Consider the following 16,779-nt stretch of genomic DNA (forward strand, 5'->3'; position numbering starts at 1 on the left):
AGGAAAGGGGAGGTTCACATGATTCCTTACTTATGTATGGTTAAACGTGATCGGATCCTGATTCCATTAGGAGGGGAGGTGATATTAGGTTGCACGCTGCAGAAAGAGTGAGTCATCCAAAATCGCTCTCGCGGTAGTACCGTTGGTAGAATAACCATCCTCCCCACACCAGGTTGAAAAGACACGAGTTCGAGTCCTGTTGATGATGAGAAGAATTTTCTTGGGCCTTTTTCACAATGTGACTGAGTTAAGTCGTCTCAGGCGAGGGTATCATGGTTTTTCCTCCCGGAAATTGAGGTTTTTCGTGCAGAAAACAGAAAAACGACTACAGAACACACATTTACAGAACAATTTACAGACAGTATGCAAGGAACAATATAGCCTTAGTCGCTGATGCTCCTAAACCCTACAGTAGAAACAACATCCAAAATAAACAACATCCAAAATTAACTGTTTGAAAGTGAGAAGAAATCACAATACCACCTTTAATGAGGTGAAAAATCATCACAAAAACATCTCGCAGAATGGGTAAACAGCAGCAATGCACGTCACCACCTATCCTGAGGTGCCTTAGGACAGGTGGCGAATTCTATGTGATTTTCGTAATCACCTGGAACCGAATGTTTTTTACGGATTATTCTTTTCACTAATTTCAGTTTAAAGTTATAAGTTTTTTAAATGTATATTTCAAGACTAATTAATTAACTGCAGACTTTAAGAATAACATAAAAAAATTTGTAAATTAATATTTACATTCTCCGTCCACTAAAAGTCCTTAGATGGCATCGCTTCGCTTCCATTTAAGAGTTTTCTTTCACAGTTCGCCTTCAGGAAATCATGCTATTTGCTGGAGAATATTCGCAGCAGTTACACGGGAGCTTTATTCTGAAAAGAAAACACACAAACACATTTTCTAGCAGGGACACTAATTTAGGGATTTGTATTCGATATATAGAAACATAATCAAACTAAAATTAAAATTTTATAATTTTATTTTATACTTTTATAAATTCAAGACCCGTATTTTTTATTTGTTGAGTTGTCAATCTACCAATCTAACCATCGCCACTGAATTTATTAGATAGTGACTCTTCTTTTCCTTAATTCGAAAAAGATTAATGTATGATCTTCCATTTGGGATCAGATAATACGTCGTTACAATATAGGCTCGTAGCCAAACTTTTAAGCGCCTGCATGCAAACAAGGAAATGCAGCCGCCTCACTACGTGAAAAGAGCTTAGTATGGCACAACGCCTCTCTTACAAATTATGGAGTTTACGTTCCACTGTACATTTACATATGTACACACGGATAGTTAACCTGTTTCACGTCGTATCGTCTACTACGCCTAATGGAGGATGGCTTTTTATCGTGAATTTCTCTAGCAATTCTGAACCAATTCAAGAGTCTATTCTTTAACTCAGTTTCTCCCTCTCCTCTTCTGTAGAACATTGACTGAGAATTCTGAGTTTTCCAGTTTATAGTATGCCACAGCAATACTGATAATTCGCTTTTGACAAACCTTGTACTTCAACAAATAGCTAAAACTCGAATATTTACTAAGAACTTTATATGCCCTCAGTAGTCGGAAAGATTTCCTAGTTAATTTTAATGCCAATAAAACACTCTTATTTTAGTTTCCTTTCCTAAAGAAAGGAGGAATTATAGGATCGGCATGCGTATCCATGTAATTTTGTTTTTTAGGATTTGTTTTAAATTTCGACTATAATATTGAGGCCTGGATCTTTGAGTATCCTGGCCGATATTTGCATTGATAAAAGCAAGTTGGTGGCGATTGAAATTACAGTCATTTCTGTCCCTTTTAGTTCTCACTTGTTTCCGGAAGAAAAAAACCATGCTACTTCGCCTGAGACCAACTAACTCAGCCACCGGGGCTTCGCGCGTGCGCGTGTAGTGTGTTGACAAGTGATTTGTATGCTCTTCAACTTTTTAAAAATTTAAATAGTTTCTTCCCGTTTATCAAATCTAAACTTATACTAATAGATGCTTTATTGGATGTTCTTCTCGTCCTTCAACTTATATTATGCAGATTGTTATCAGGTAACCTTTTATTTTGAAATTTTCCTATATGATATGTATATGTGTTAAGACACTCTGTCCGCTGCAGTCTGACACAAGGTCAAAGTTCTCAGCTACAAAAGCTTTACAGTCAACGACGGGAAAACACAAGGTCAAACATTCCTATTTTTGCAGGCGTTAAGAGTGCCATCGTACCTCCCTGCTAATAGCCTTACTTGGGGTTGTGGTGACCTTCCGATCTGAAGGCGATTAATTAACGGAACACAACAGTTTATTCTGTCAAACGCAGCTGTTTGTTATTTGGTTTTTAGGAGCATTAGCAACTAAGGCCATATTGCTCCGGGGATATGCGGTGGTCATTCCCTGACCTTTCCGCATCCTCCGTATTTGGTGGTGACGGGCTCGAACCCCGGTCTAATCAAGAAGCGTGTGCTACGCACTGCTGCTCCTTCCCACCTGGCTGCGGAGGCGCCTCAAACGCAGCGGCCTTGTTTCCAATGCATTTTTCGGGAACAATTTCCTATACTCTAGCAGTGATTAACATTTATTAATTTCATTGCTTGCTGAACTATTTACATAGTGAACTAGCTGTGCTGTGTGTTAAATTATGCAAATTTAGTAGTTATGGTCCTGAACATTAATTTGAATATGCAAATCTGCTACGCCCCCTGGCGAATTCAGTAGGACTTATTGGAAAATTGGTAGATTATGATATAACAGCCCAAATATACCATTGATTGCTAATCTTTTGGCTATATGCCACGGACCTGTGGTGGGTATCATTTGCCATCATTTTCAGTGGCCTATCTTACTATCCTACCATACACTTGATAATCCGAACTGTACGGTTATCCGAATTTCGTGAAATGGAAGGAAGAACAGGAAAACACAATAAATCCCCGAGCCAGAGTGACGACCCTGTTATTGTGGAACCCCAGGACGAAGAGGAGGACTCCCGTTCTGGATCGCAACTAACCAAGCGGAAAAATCGAAATCAACTGATCCCTAGAGTGGGGCGGGAAACACGTTCCCATACAGAAACTAAAGAACAGCCAGAAATAGCCGCATCAGAAAAAGACCAAAAAGAAGACATACAGCAGGACTCACCCCTTGACTCTGCCATACCGGAGGGTACCATATACGAAAAGACGCTCTTTCTGAAAACCGCACTTGAGAACATTTTCAAGGAAAACTCAAATAGAGTGTCAGCAGCACTCAGATCTGAGATTGTCACAATCTTCCACAAGATGGAGACAATCTTACATGATGAACACCTTGACAGAGAGAGAGCTACCACATGGCTACAGGCCTATATGGAATGCGGGGCAAGTCAAATGCCACAGCGCGCCCCGACATATTATGATGCGCTGAGGAATCAAACTGCGACAACAATGGCTATCACAAACACCACCAATTCCGCACCCAGGAAGACGCTGCTCCCTACACCACATCTTGTGGTTCTTGAACCAACCACTACTGATACTCTTAAAACTAGCGAAGAGGTCAAGAAGAAAGTCATTGATTCTCTGACGCAAGAATTCAAAACAGCCAAGATTAGAGCCATCAGGAAAACGCGTAACACTGGGGTAATAATCGAGACGGAAACAAAAGACGATGCCAACTTGATCATAAATAACGCCAAGATACCGACGCTCGGACTCTCTGCTGAGCTGCCTAGAGAAAAAGGCCCTCAATTGTTATATGCAGCACAGACTCGGATCTGACTCCCACTTCCATCTGCGAGGAGATATACACAAGAAACCTCCAACAACATCTATCAGACAAAGACCACGCAAGTCTACTGGTACCTAAACACCAAACCAAGAGCGGGAATGGTAGCTCAATAAACTGGGTGGTCGGACTGGCCCCCGAGGCATGGAGGGTGATAACAAAACAAGAGAGGATATATATAAACTGGAGCTCCCACCGCTTCAGGGAACACATCGCAGTCCCAAAGTGCTTCCGGTGTTGCCGATTCGGCCACACCACCCACACGTGCGTCCAGCAGGAGCCAACTTGCGGACACTGTTCTGAGAAGGGGCACAATTATGCAAACTGTCCAAATAAACAAAGCGACCCAGCCTGCGCAAACTGCAAGTGGCAAAAACTCCCCCACACACATTCAGTCAGAGATAACAAATGCCCAGGTATATATTAAAGCAAGAAGCACCCAACAATCAAGAATATATTATGGGGACTCTTCCTAAAAGTTACAACAACAGCTGCATTAAATTCCTTCAACTTAATGCACAACGAGCCATCGCTGTAGCGGGACAGATAAAGGGCCGAAGAAGAAAATCTAGACATTCTCCTGCTGCAAGAACCTTATACCTGTGCAGGCGCTGTCCGAGGATACCCACCCAGCTATAAAACTGTCCAAATGGATGGAGCAACCCCATGGGCTGCAGTTGTTGTACAAAACCTCAACATAACTGTCACCAAGATCTCACACCCGTGTCACGAGTGGGCATCCTGTGCACACATCATAACTTCTCTAAGGGAACTCTACATCATTTCCCTGTACTGTCGTCCAGAAGCAGATATCCTCCCGTACATTCAATATCTGCATAAAGTGCAAACCGAACTAGCAGGAGCCAAGATCCTTGTATCCGCCGACTTAAACTGCTGCTCACCTTTATGGCACAGTGAGACCCCAGAGTGTAGAGGCTCCAGAAATGGGCAACACATGGACGAGTTCCTGGCCAATAGCAGCTTTGTTGTCATAAATCGCTCTAATAATCTACCAACATTCAGTTCGACTCTCTGGGAGGCCACACTGGATGCCACCATGGCAACTAGATCCCTAGCCAGTCACCTCAATGACTGGAAAGTGCAGGAGGATTGAACCTCCTCCGACTACAGGGCTATCACCTTTACTGTGCATAGCTCACTCCACCGTACTCAGACAAACTGTTACAAACAGAATAGATATGCTGTCAACAAAGCAGACTGGGGAAAATTCAAAGAAGCCATCACTAGAAATGCACAAAACTTGCCATCCAACTAGCTCCGGACCAACACCAACTCGCTGTCACCAATGCCATTGTGAATGCGGCTAATCAAGCAATCAGGAAAAGGACCCCTCGGCCGGGAGCCGTTCCGTGGTGGTCGCAAGAACTTGATATTTTAAGAACAGAAATGAACCAGAAGAGACGCGCCTTCCAAAGAGCCAGACGGACCTGGCCCGCCCCTGAGATGGAACCACTCAGGCAACAGTACAGGGAGGCCAGGAACACCTATACTGCGACGATCAGGCAGCGGAAAAAGCTGTCCTGGGAGCATCTGGTCTCTACCTTGAACCTTAATCTGTCTTTCACCCCACACCTAAAATATATACAGGCTAAGATGAAAAAATACGCTGCCCTGCTTGCCAGAGTCACACGTTGCGACTGGGTCCTGAAAAGGCGCACACTTGCGATCCTTTATAAAGCAGCCATTATCCCGGCAATTGCATACGCCTCCGGTGTCTGGTTCCACAAAGCCTCAACAGCGGTAAACCGCAGACGACTGGATATCATACATAGACCCATCCTATTGACCCTCACCCGAGCATGCAAGACAGTCTCTACTCATGCACTACAAGTGATCACGGGCGCTCTCCCTCTTGATCTTGAGGTGACTCGCAATGGCATGCTTCAGCAACTCAGACGTGGCAAAGTCATAACCTTCCAGAACCACACTATGGACCCGGCTAATAACTGTAAAGTTGAGAAATACAGGCTGCAAACGTACTTGACATCGATATGGCAACAACGCTGGACGATTTCTGACAAAGGAGACATCACGCGAAGGTTCTTTCCGAACTTGCAAAAGGTGTACCCAAAATATCCGACATGGCTCTGCCCTGGTCTCCACGTCACCTACCTTCTCACAGGACATGGAGCTATCCGCCACAAGCTAAACCTCTTTGGACTGACAGATAACCCAGCCTGCGCATGTGGTTCCCTCGAGATCTGGGACCACCTGCTACACGAATGTGAACTGTACGAAGATCTGCGTGGACACCTCATCACACGAGTCCAGTTCAACCCCAAAAATCAGGAGCACTACTTACTGGAGGACGAGGGAACCTACAATGCCCTAACCAACTTTGCTCAGTGCCTCTTTGTAAGACGCCAGACTCTTCCTTTGCCGGAAAACCTAGGACAACTAGGATAAATACAACAACAACAATCACAACAAATGATGAACCAAGATAAAACTGGACTGTGCCTGAACTGCACTCTCCCAAATACTGACCGATGGAGGACACTGATTCCATTTGAGAACTGTTAACCAAACGCATTGACTACAATCGGACCTTTGGGAGTCCACCCTGACTGTGACTGAAGCCTATCCTACTGAATATCCACCAGTGGACGGACCTGGATCCCACGAGTAACTACTTAATAAAAGACCAAGCATGATCTGCACAAATGTCAGACAGACCTGGACTAAAAACCTGGACAGAGATATCTTCACTCCACTCCTGGGAATACCAAATGGGGCAGCCCTGACGCCCGACTGAAGCCACCCCACATGTATGCCCTGTTGGCGAATAGGCCAGCTCCCTTGCCTGGCCTACTTTCTACCCTTCCCTGGCGGGGGATGAGGGGACAGCTCTGCTGTCACCTCCCCTTCTCGCCACCCCTTCTTTTCCTTCTGGTGGGGCATGGGCATGCCCCGCTGTAAACTGGAGTTGTCTTCCCTATCGGCTCCATACTTCTATCTGTCTCCCTCCCCACTCTACCTGCATGCTAGTGAACGCCCCACACAATCTAAATTCCACAACTGAAAATCAATTTCGCCCACCATTTCTTTTGACCTCCTAGCGCTTCCTCCTCAACGTGATCACATTTTTATTTATTTATTTATTTATTTATTTTATTAGGTCCTAGCCACTGAAATCTCAGGAAATTAGGTGGCAGGACCTGCCAGAGTGAACTATATTCTAGTGGATACCTGGTCTGCCTCCACGGGGCGAAAGTGGGGCAACGTCGGGCCTCAGTAGAGGTCTGGTGGCTAAATGACCAGATGAACAACGGTACAAGGCATCACACAAATACAAAGTCCATCCATTTTTAAATCTCGGGCTTTTCCAGTAAACTGGTTCACCTACAATGTAAACTACGCCGAGATGGGAGAAACCCCTGGTGCCGTTTGACCCTAAACACACTTTACACTAACTCAGCCACCTTGTAAAAAAAGGTCAAAACATCTCGCAGAATAGGTTACCACGTTTTCCTCACGTGTTTAAGTATAATAAAACCAATTTTCAGTATTTAAATAAGTTATGTAAGGGGTCAGGATACTGGGGAAAGGATAATTTTATTTACGCCACCTGCATCAACTTTGAAAGGGTCGAGTTTATTTAGCATTACGAAAGAAGTTCCGCTTAGAACTTCTTGTTTAACTTGTGCTTACATTTGATAATCCCGAGATCCCAAAGTCAAACTCATATTTTTCTCTATTTGGAGTAAGTTCACCAATTAGCTTTTCATGGCACAAATCTGTCGCATCTATAGCTTCTTCAGCAACCAAATATTTGGATTTTCTGTTTCATTCCTGACGTTCCTTTTCTTGTGAATTAACTAATTAACCCTGTACGAATCCCAAATCTTCCTCACAATGGTTCAGTAGTCGCCCAATTTTAGAGGAAATTAGAGCTTTAGAGAACCGTAATATTAAGCCCCACGGGATCAAAATTACGCATGGAACGCTTCTCCTTACCGCATGTGAAAGTCTTTTCCGAGAGAGCGATCGTCTCGCGTCTCTCCAGCCTCCTTCAGTGTTCATGATGGACAAGTTTTCATTCCAATGGTTATAATCCGTATATTTAGGAAGATTTTATGGATCATATTTCACAAGTGAGATGAATGCCACTTTTAAATTCAAATATGATTTGGTTTATTTCTATTCATTTTAATAACTTTTCATTTAAAGTAATATATATATTTTTTTCCCCTTATTTTTAGGTATTTTCTCGTAGCATTTTTTTCTACCGATACGGCTGTTTGGTCGTTCTGAAATATTCAACTGTGCATGTACTTCTCTTTCATATTTTGGCGGATATGAAATACGTTTTATCAAGTATTTTTGGGTATAAAATTTTGTTACTGGCCTCAGGATATCAATGCGCCCATTTATTTCATAACATATCTAGACGGTATCCGAAGAGATTTTGCTTAGGTCAGCAGGTGTTACGTCTGAAAGAGGTGGGATATAAACTTATCTGTAAAATAAACCGAAAATTGAAAGTCTTTGGATTTTTAGGAGACATGACTTCCGAGATTCATGGTCACTACATTTCCCGTTAACCTTTCTTTCAAACAACTCACAACTGCATGGTGACAACGCGATAGAGCTCAATCTATCAAAAAATTTTTTTCTCAATTATAACTAGATAAATAACTTCCTATTTTCATTTTATTTTGATCATTGTTGTAGTACTATACTTGGAAGAGTTCTAATTGTCTTGGCAAGAGAAAAGTTTCGCACTGAGTTGTATTAGCTACACTGCTCGACAAAATTAATAGAACAAAACGTTTTCCATGAATATTTTATTATGAACAGCGTCGTCGAAGGCAAATATTTGATATAATAGGCATCCTGGTATAAAAATTCCGAGTATCCAATACAAAATCGATATACCACCTTACAGGGCCGCAATTATATAAATTATTCATGCCTATAAAAATAGGGATTGCGACCACATCACGTCATTCCCGTTTTTTGGCTTGATCAATGGAATAGCCACATCTCCAGTACTCAGGATGGCAAGTCATCGTCGTTTTGATGATTCTTAGAGATGGCGGGCGGTTGGACGATTTTAAGTCGGGCAGTCGCAGGCGGTGGTGTCACGTTGGCTTAATGTGTCAGTCATTGTCACATTAAGACGGGAACCATTAAAAGAAGAGCTGGCCAAATTCCCCCGAGGGCTACGTCAACCAGAACAGACCGCTATCCGGCTCTAACAGCAAGACGAAACCCTACGATAGCCTGTCATCAGCTGTCTCTTGAGGTTGTTGTGGCCACAGGTTCAAACATTTCCAAGCGGACTGTGTTAAGAAGGCTCAATTCAAGTCAACTCTACGCAAGGAAGCCAGTAGTTTGTATCCCATTAACCCCAAACCACCGCAGAGCTCGTGGAAACTGGTGCCATGAACATGTGACTTGGAAACCTGACAAATGCAGTACAGTTCTGTTCTCTGATGAGTCTTGTTTTAGCCTACAAACAGAATATAGACGTTATTTCATCTGGAGACAACGATGAATGCGTTACTATCCACCAACATCAAAGAAAGGAACACTTACGGTGGAGTTCTCGTGTGGGGAGGAATAGTAATCAACGTGGCCGTTGATCACTATTTCTCGTGTGGGGAGGAATAGTGATCAACGGCCACGCGCTTCATGTTTTTGATAGGGGTACCGTGAACAGTTTCTCGAACCCTACGTGCGAACTTTTAGAGGTGCGGTGGACCCATAGTTTCTTCTCATGCACGACAACAATGGTGGAGGAATGAATATCTTGAAACTGATGTTATTCAACGACTACTGTAGCCAGCACGATCAGCAGACTTAAATCCGATCGAACGTGAGAGACGCCCTTGGACGTTGCATTGAACGCCGACAGCCAACTCCTTGATCACTTGGTGAGCCAGTCTGCGCTGGTGGAACAATGGGATTTTTTGTCACAGAATCTTATAGACACCCTTATATCGAGCATGGTTCGCCGCTGTCAAGGCCTGAGGGCATCATACGCCGTACTGATATCATGTGACCATATTTTCGAGCATCTTGTATCCACTTCTGTAATGTGACCTTTTTGGTAATTTTTATACAACCACTATATGTGCTTCCTTATACCTGTCTGAATTTTCTCGCTGTCTCCACATTTCAATGTTATTCTATGGTACACTACCATAACTAATTTTGTCCTGCTTCATCGCAAGCTGGTCGAGTTGCACCATCCTTTTTACGTGTTCTGTTAATTTTATCGAGCAGTGTATTTAACGGTATATGGTGGCTTTGAAATAAATTAGAGACAATACACATTATTAGTAGTCCCTGTATGTGATGGGCCGCCCATAAATTTAACATTTATAGTTTTCAGTTTTGTGAAATTTAGATGACTATAAATTATTTGCATAAAACGAGGTAAAATGATATATTGTTTCTATAAGCTTACATGTTTTACTTTACTTTTTTTTTTTTTTTTTTGTTTCAAAATTTTTCAGTTTTTCTCGTTGTATAACTTCGCTCCTATTTTAATAATGTTACACGGTAAAGAGCTTACTTCTCACAGTAACGCTACCCTCCACTTCCTACGACAATTTTATAGCTTAGATTCACTTTGACAAACGACTTCTTTATACGCTAGAAAAATTTTTAACCGTTCGTGATAGGCTTATTTTTGATACCACTAAAGCACGGCGATTCATCAAGCTGTTCAGGGGCTAATTAAAGTGAACACCATTCCATAAGCCTTGAAACTGACGTCTTATATTTACTCGTATTCTGCTCCAGAGCACAAGGGATTCACTGCCATTCTCTCCTTGTGTATGTTCTGGGATGGAATCGAAGTCATTTTTTCATACTAATTCTTCGTTCTTGAAATTAAAAAGGCAAAAAACTGCGGTTACCCCTATGCATTTCAAGACATTTTGCTCACAGGAATATTTTGAGCGCGGAAAATAAAAAGTAAGAAGCTAAATTTATCTTATAACAAAGGGGTTTCCTCAAGCAGCTGCGCAGTTAAATTATTATTAGCTCTCTCAAACCCCCAAAATGGCTTTAAAAGTTTTACTTTTTTAAACTTTAAACCTTTTTTTAGCTGAAATACCCAGGGAGTTTTTACTCCTCAGTATTTCAACTAAAATTTCAAGTAGAATAAACCCCCGCTTTAACGGACTTCGGAAACAATGGACAGAATTCGTCGGTACCCGAATTCTGTCCATTCTGATGTAGCTGCTTCAGTCCAATGATAAATTTACCATCAGCTAATATTTCACAATAAATGTATTCACAATAAAGCAGAGTGCCTAGGAGCCAGAATTTTCTCTACTATTATTTTCCATCAGTCTTCCGAGCGTCAGACCTTTCTAATGTAAACCTCCATTGAGGTACTCGAAAGATCTTCTGACTCTAAATAGGCTTTAGAGTTTCCACTTCCAATATACGAAAAAGCAAAATTTCAAGCTCTTCTACTCCACAGAACAATTGCAATAGAGTACATATTACAATATTTAATGTTTTTTTACTTCATGCTACTTTTTCGTAACAGTAGCATCAAGTAAAATTCTAGCTTCTTCGGCGACTATATGTATTTAATTGGAGTTTAAGGGCTAATCGGATTTAATGGACAAGTCTTCCCCCCCCCCCCAATACAGTCCGTTAAATGGAGTTTTTACTGTATTTCCAATCGGGTTACAAAGAGTTAAAATAAGAGAAGAAAAGCGAAATTATTAATACTGTAGTATCAGATATTTAATTTATAAATGTATTCGTTTTAGGTAGTGATCAGTAAAAACTCGATTACAGGGGTTTCTAAACATAAAGGTTGCAGCGTTTCTTTTTGCAGTCTGATACGGCTCACCAGAGGAATTTTCGTTAACAAATAGGGTTTGTACTGATTTTCTTTAGATTCTAGGATTCTCAGTGCGTTGTCCTCGTTTATCTGTTTTAGCGTATCCTAAGATTCAACAGGAATACGCTAAGACAGTGTGTGACATATATTGACCATGGCCGAATTTGTTGTTCTCGGATGACGGTGCCCTCGTGGTGTAATAACCGAACTCGCCACACCAGGTGAAGAAGACTTTAGTTCGAATCCTGTCAATGACGCGAAAAATTATGGGCCTTTCTCACAACGTGGCAGAGTTAGTCGGTCTCAGGGGAGGGTATCATGGTTTTTCTCCTAGAAGCTCTGGTTTTTCGACCAGAAATACAGAAAATCGACCACAGAACAAGCAATTTATAGACATATGATATACGTCGCATTATGGCCTAAGTTGCTGATGCGCCTAAACTCTACAACTACCCAACCAGACATTAAATTTTCATTATGGCAACCAGTGAACCAACTCTGGAGTTAACAATGGACTGTACATTTTTTTTGTAGAATCGTGTAGATTTGCGCATTTCCTTTGGTAGTGTGCAGTGAGTCTTATTGCATGGCGCAATGATTCTCCAGAGCATATAAGTACATCCCACATCAAATCGTATTTCTCCTCATATATTTATTAACCGTATTTTGGGTGTCAGTGTCAAATAACGTTTCTGTAACTCTTCGCTAGTATTTATGAAGTACCTTTAGTCTAATTTGGATATTAAAGCGTTGCCATTGGGTACATGATTAAATTACATCTCTTAAGGAAGTGAATTAAACTAAAGTTTTTGTTTATGAGTCCTGTATTTTACATTTCTTGGTTTTGTCTAATACATATTTTTGCTTGTAATCGTTAAGTCTAAACTTTTGTTTGTATTCTACTTTACAAAAGTTAATTAGCTGTTTTACATAGTTTTGTTTCAACTGTAAGTAACTGCCAATCTGTATTTATTATGACTAAATCAGTTTATTGCTTCACCCCTAAATAGCCTTTCGCGAAACAGATTACCAATGCTTATTTTACTTAAGCTGAAGATTCAATCCGTACGTATGCAATAACTTGTAATTCGACTCACTCAGTAATTCTAATGTTAAATGGTATTTAGCAACAGTCCGAAGGTTAAAAAAAAAAAAACTATTTACAGGATAAATGCATGGTCGTTGGAAAACAGCTTAATCGAAGCTTCATTATAACTATTAGAGAAGCAGCTCATTAAGTCTACGAATTCTGTCAATAACGATCAATGTTTACAACAGGTGCTCACTTTGGCCTTGTCGTGAGAAGACTTTTAGGGTTATTTCTCCCAATGATGATGATCGCTGTCATGAATCATGATTAGTGCACAATATTCATACTAACAATGCCTGTGGAGCTATCTGAGAGCTAAAAAAAGGCTACAGATGTATTCTTATTCAAAATCCAATCAATCTGGATTTTTTTTTTTTTTTTTGTTTTTTACAGATTGTCTTTTCTCCATTCTTGCTGCTATTCACTTATAATTTTGTCCTAAACATTTGCTGGAAAATTGCTACTGTCAGTGGAATAAATTCCTTCATTAAATTGACCATGGTTTTATTTTCATTGTTTTAAAAAACTACTCTTCTAACAATCACGCAATACAGTATTTATAAATTATTTATAATTTATTTTTTAACTAGTAAGTCGATTTGTGATCTCCATCCATTGAAGAATAACGACCGTTTCTTTTCCTCCTTTCGGAATGTCTCTAGCTTTCTTGCCAATAAATCTCTGTCGAAGGTCATCATCTGTGCTTTTCAGACGTAATAATTGCGGCATTCAATCCAACAACAGTTCGACTGTCGTCGGTCTTTGTGATAGCACGATGAATATCTGCAGTCTGCGACATCTTTCGAAAACTATTTTGCACAGCTGTCTAATTCTCATAAAAGCCACCTGCCAGTCCACATACAGTTAAAGATGATGGATATTTTCATTGAGTTGTCATATTTTATGTAACACTTATGGATCCAATAAATTCATCCAGGAGCAGTTTACGTTAGAATTAACGCTGTAACGTCCAGTGTTAGTTTCGGTACATATATTCCAAACCTGAATTCAGGACTTTTTTCTCAGTTACTCGTTGCCGAAATAGTGGAATTCGGAACACTTTTGGTGGTTCTTCAAGAAATCGGACTATTCGGAAAAATTTGTGACGGTTGGTCACCAATCACTGTTAACAATCATTTAATTCATGGCAATTTTCCTTTCATTTTCGGTAGTCTAATTTGATCTGTAGCTACTCAAAACACTAAAAAGAGACAAATGCTCGAGCATTTGTGTACGGAATGAAAAATCGAATTGGAAAAATTGATAACCACGCCCTCTAGTGAACGGTCAGCATATGCGTCGAGTACTCAACGCTTTACAGGAATGGTGGCAGTAATTTGTGTCCGGTGACATGTGTACATGTGTTTTTGTAAAGAGCGGCTCCTAGAACGTCTGTTCAACTCCGCCTCGTATCTCTGTGAAGAACAGTATCACTACAAATAGGCCAGATATGTGTGTGACGTAGGTTTGTGTGTGTGTTCTGTTGTCCTGTTCTGGCCTCTTGGCTACCCAGAAGCATCAATCACCTGAACAGATGATTCTGGGTACTCGTCCACACCACGGGAAGGTGGGCCAGTCCCAGTAAAACACGTACGGTCTCAAAAGAGACTCTGACTCACCTGACGTTGTCAAAAGGTGGGGCAGATTCCTCTGGGGAAACATTCAGAGGAAGAGAGAAAAAAAAATACCGTGGTGTAATTAAAAAAAGAGAGAGAGAAGCTACACTAGTGGAGAGAGGGGAAAAAGTACGCTAGTGCAGAGCGCGAAGAGAAAATGAGAAAATAAATAAATAAATAAATAAAATAAAATTAAAAAATAAATAAATAATTAATAAAATAAAAACAAATAGATATAATTAAAAATTTTATTTTACTAATCTAAAATTTTTAAGCTGCTGTCTGGGGATCCCCAGTCGTAGTCTGCGTTATTCTGTAGGAGGCTTTCCTGCGCGTGAATACTGGCGTCGAGAAGTTCTGGAAGGCAGCCAGGTTCTGTGGCGTCTGTAACAGAATGTCCAGTTGATTTTCAGTAAGAGGGATGGTATTTGCTAGGTCTTGCCTCAGGTCCTCGTAGAGAGCGCACTCGAAGAGAAGGGGAACCAATTTTCCTTGGCCCCGCAGTAACTAGTAGCTAATGCGCCAATAAAATCAAAACCAACCAACCAACCCCGCAGTAACAAACGTCTATGGGTATTAGGCCTAGTTGGAAGAGCTTCTCGTTCAATGAGCATTGCCCAGTGACTAGAAATGATGTCTCAAGAGTTAGAGAGAGCCACTTTTCCGCCGACTTAGAGGAGGGGAAAGTCACATCTGGCAGGAATCTCCTTGTAACTACTCCCTTGGTAGAAGTGTCCCATCTTGTCTACCAGATGTTTTTTACTCATTATAACAGAGTTTTTTCTCTGCCTTAGGGTCAGTGTCCAAGTTTAGCTCAGTGTCCAAGTTTAGCTCAGTGTCCAAGTTTAGCTCAGTGTCCAAGATCTTGGTCGGAATTTTCTTGTTGATTCTAAAGGTCAGGCCACGGACGGTTACATACAAGTCCAGCGGAAGGGTCCCAGCTAAGACCTGGATAGCAGCAGTGGATACTGTCCTGCATACCCTATGGGTAGCCAGAAGCATTGTCCGTTGTATAGAGCCTAATTTGCTTATCATGTTTACCAATCTAGCTCGGTGGAACCAAGCACCTGCAGTATACGACACGATCGGAAGGAAGACGGCTTTATAGTACAGCTGAAGCGACCGCTTGGACAGGTCCCATTCGTTCCTGTTGATTGAGCCCGAAAATGTTTTCACCTCGGAGCTGAGACGGATGAGGTGGGGGTGAACGCTTAATTTATGATCCAGAACCACCCTAGCACAGTGGTCTGTGTGACAATGGGAAGTTGTACCCCAGAGACTTTAACTTGAGGAGGCCGCCTGAGGTTCAGCTTATTTTTAAAGAGCATCATGTCCTGTGAGCATGAAGAATCCAGATGTGTCCAGACTGCGGTGATGCAGTTTTTGAAAATGGGAGGGAAACAAGCAATGAACATTTATCGCCATGAGGTAGCCGTGTACGAGGTGGATGCCCATCACTACAACGGAGCAGTTATGGCGGCCGTGACACTTAAACATACAATTTCTTTTGTACAAATGGTTATAAAGTCCTTTCCCACTTTTAAACATCGCGGGTATCACAGTGGATATAATTGCTCGCCTCTCCAGAGGCGCCTCTGTAGCCAGGTGGGTAGGAGCAGCAGTGCGTAGCACACGCTTCTTGATTAGACCGGGGTTCGAGCCCGTGACCACCAAATACGGATGATGCGGAAAGGTCAGGGAATGACCACCGCATATTCCCGGAGCAATATGGCCTTAGTTGCTAATGCTCCTAAAAACCAAATAACAATCCTCTCCACACTGGTTGAAAAAGGTGGATCAAATCTCGTCAATGACGCAAGAAACTTACTTTTTTTTCTTCTTTTTTTTTGTATGATGTTGATGAGTTAATGAATCTCAGACTCCAGGTTTTTTTTTTTTTTTTTTTTCCCTCCCAGAAACTCGGGTTTTTCGTCCAGGAAACGGACCAGAGAATACACGTACTTTACAGAGTATACTGTCACCTCATAGCCTTATTTGCATTTGCTTTGGCACTTAACACACACAGCTTTTAATAACTTGGGCAAACTATGGTCGTATCGAAAAACGAGGTTTTTTTTTGCACTGTAATCATGTGTGAAAATTTTTAAACAATAAAAAGTAGTTCGAAATTTGAACATCAGGGGCTAAGAAAAGTGCTTAATTTAAAAAAATAACAGGTATAATTTTCGCCAGTCTTTATTGACGATCCAATCTCCACGTGTCCAACATTATTGTGTTGTGTGGAGGACACAACATTATTGTGTCCTCCACAATGCCGCCTTGCCTTCAAAATTTCGGATTGAACGTTCACCACCTCCCGACAGATTGCGTCCATCAAATCTGAAAGAATTGAAGGGAAATATCTGTAAACACTGTTTTCAGATATCCCCACAACCAAAACTCTGCTGAAGCTAGGTAGGTGATTTTGCAAAGGAGGGATGTGGAAAATGTCGGCTAATAATTTGCTC

General features: G+C 41.4%; 1 long non-coding RNA gene across 1 annotated transcript in view; it reads right to left on the bottom strand.

Annotated features, from left to right (window-relative positions):
- Positions 1-774: 774 nt before the first annotated feature.
- Positions 775-16,779, bottom strand: part of LOC150088654 (uncharacterized) — a 116,910-nt gene continuing 100,905 nt past the window's right edge. Inside the window, exon 3 of the long non-coding RNA XR_016546796.1 lies at positions 775-885. This is a non-coding gene — a long non-coding RNA (uncharacterized LOC150088654). The remainder of the gene's footprint in view (positions 886-16,779) is intronic.

The sequence above is a fragment of the Mastigoproctus giganteus genome, chromosome 3, assembly GCF_048544385.1.
Source record: "Mastigoproctus giganteus isolate SK-2022 chromosome 3, ASM4854438v1, whole genome shotgun sequence".
Taxonomy (NCBI): Eukaryota; Metazoa; Arthropoda; class Arachnida; order Uropygi; family Thelyphonidae; genus Mastigoproctus; species Mastigoproctus giganteus.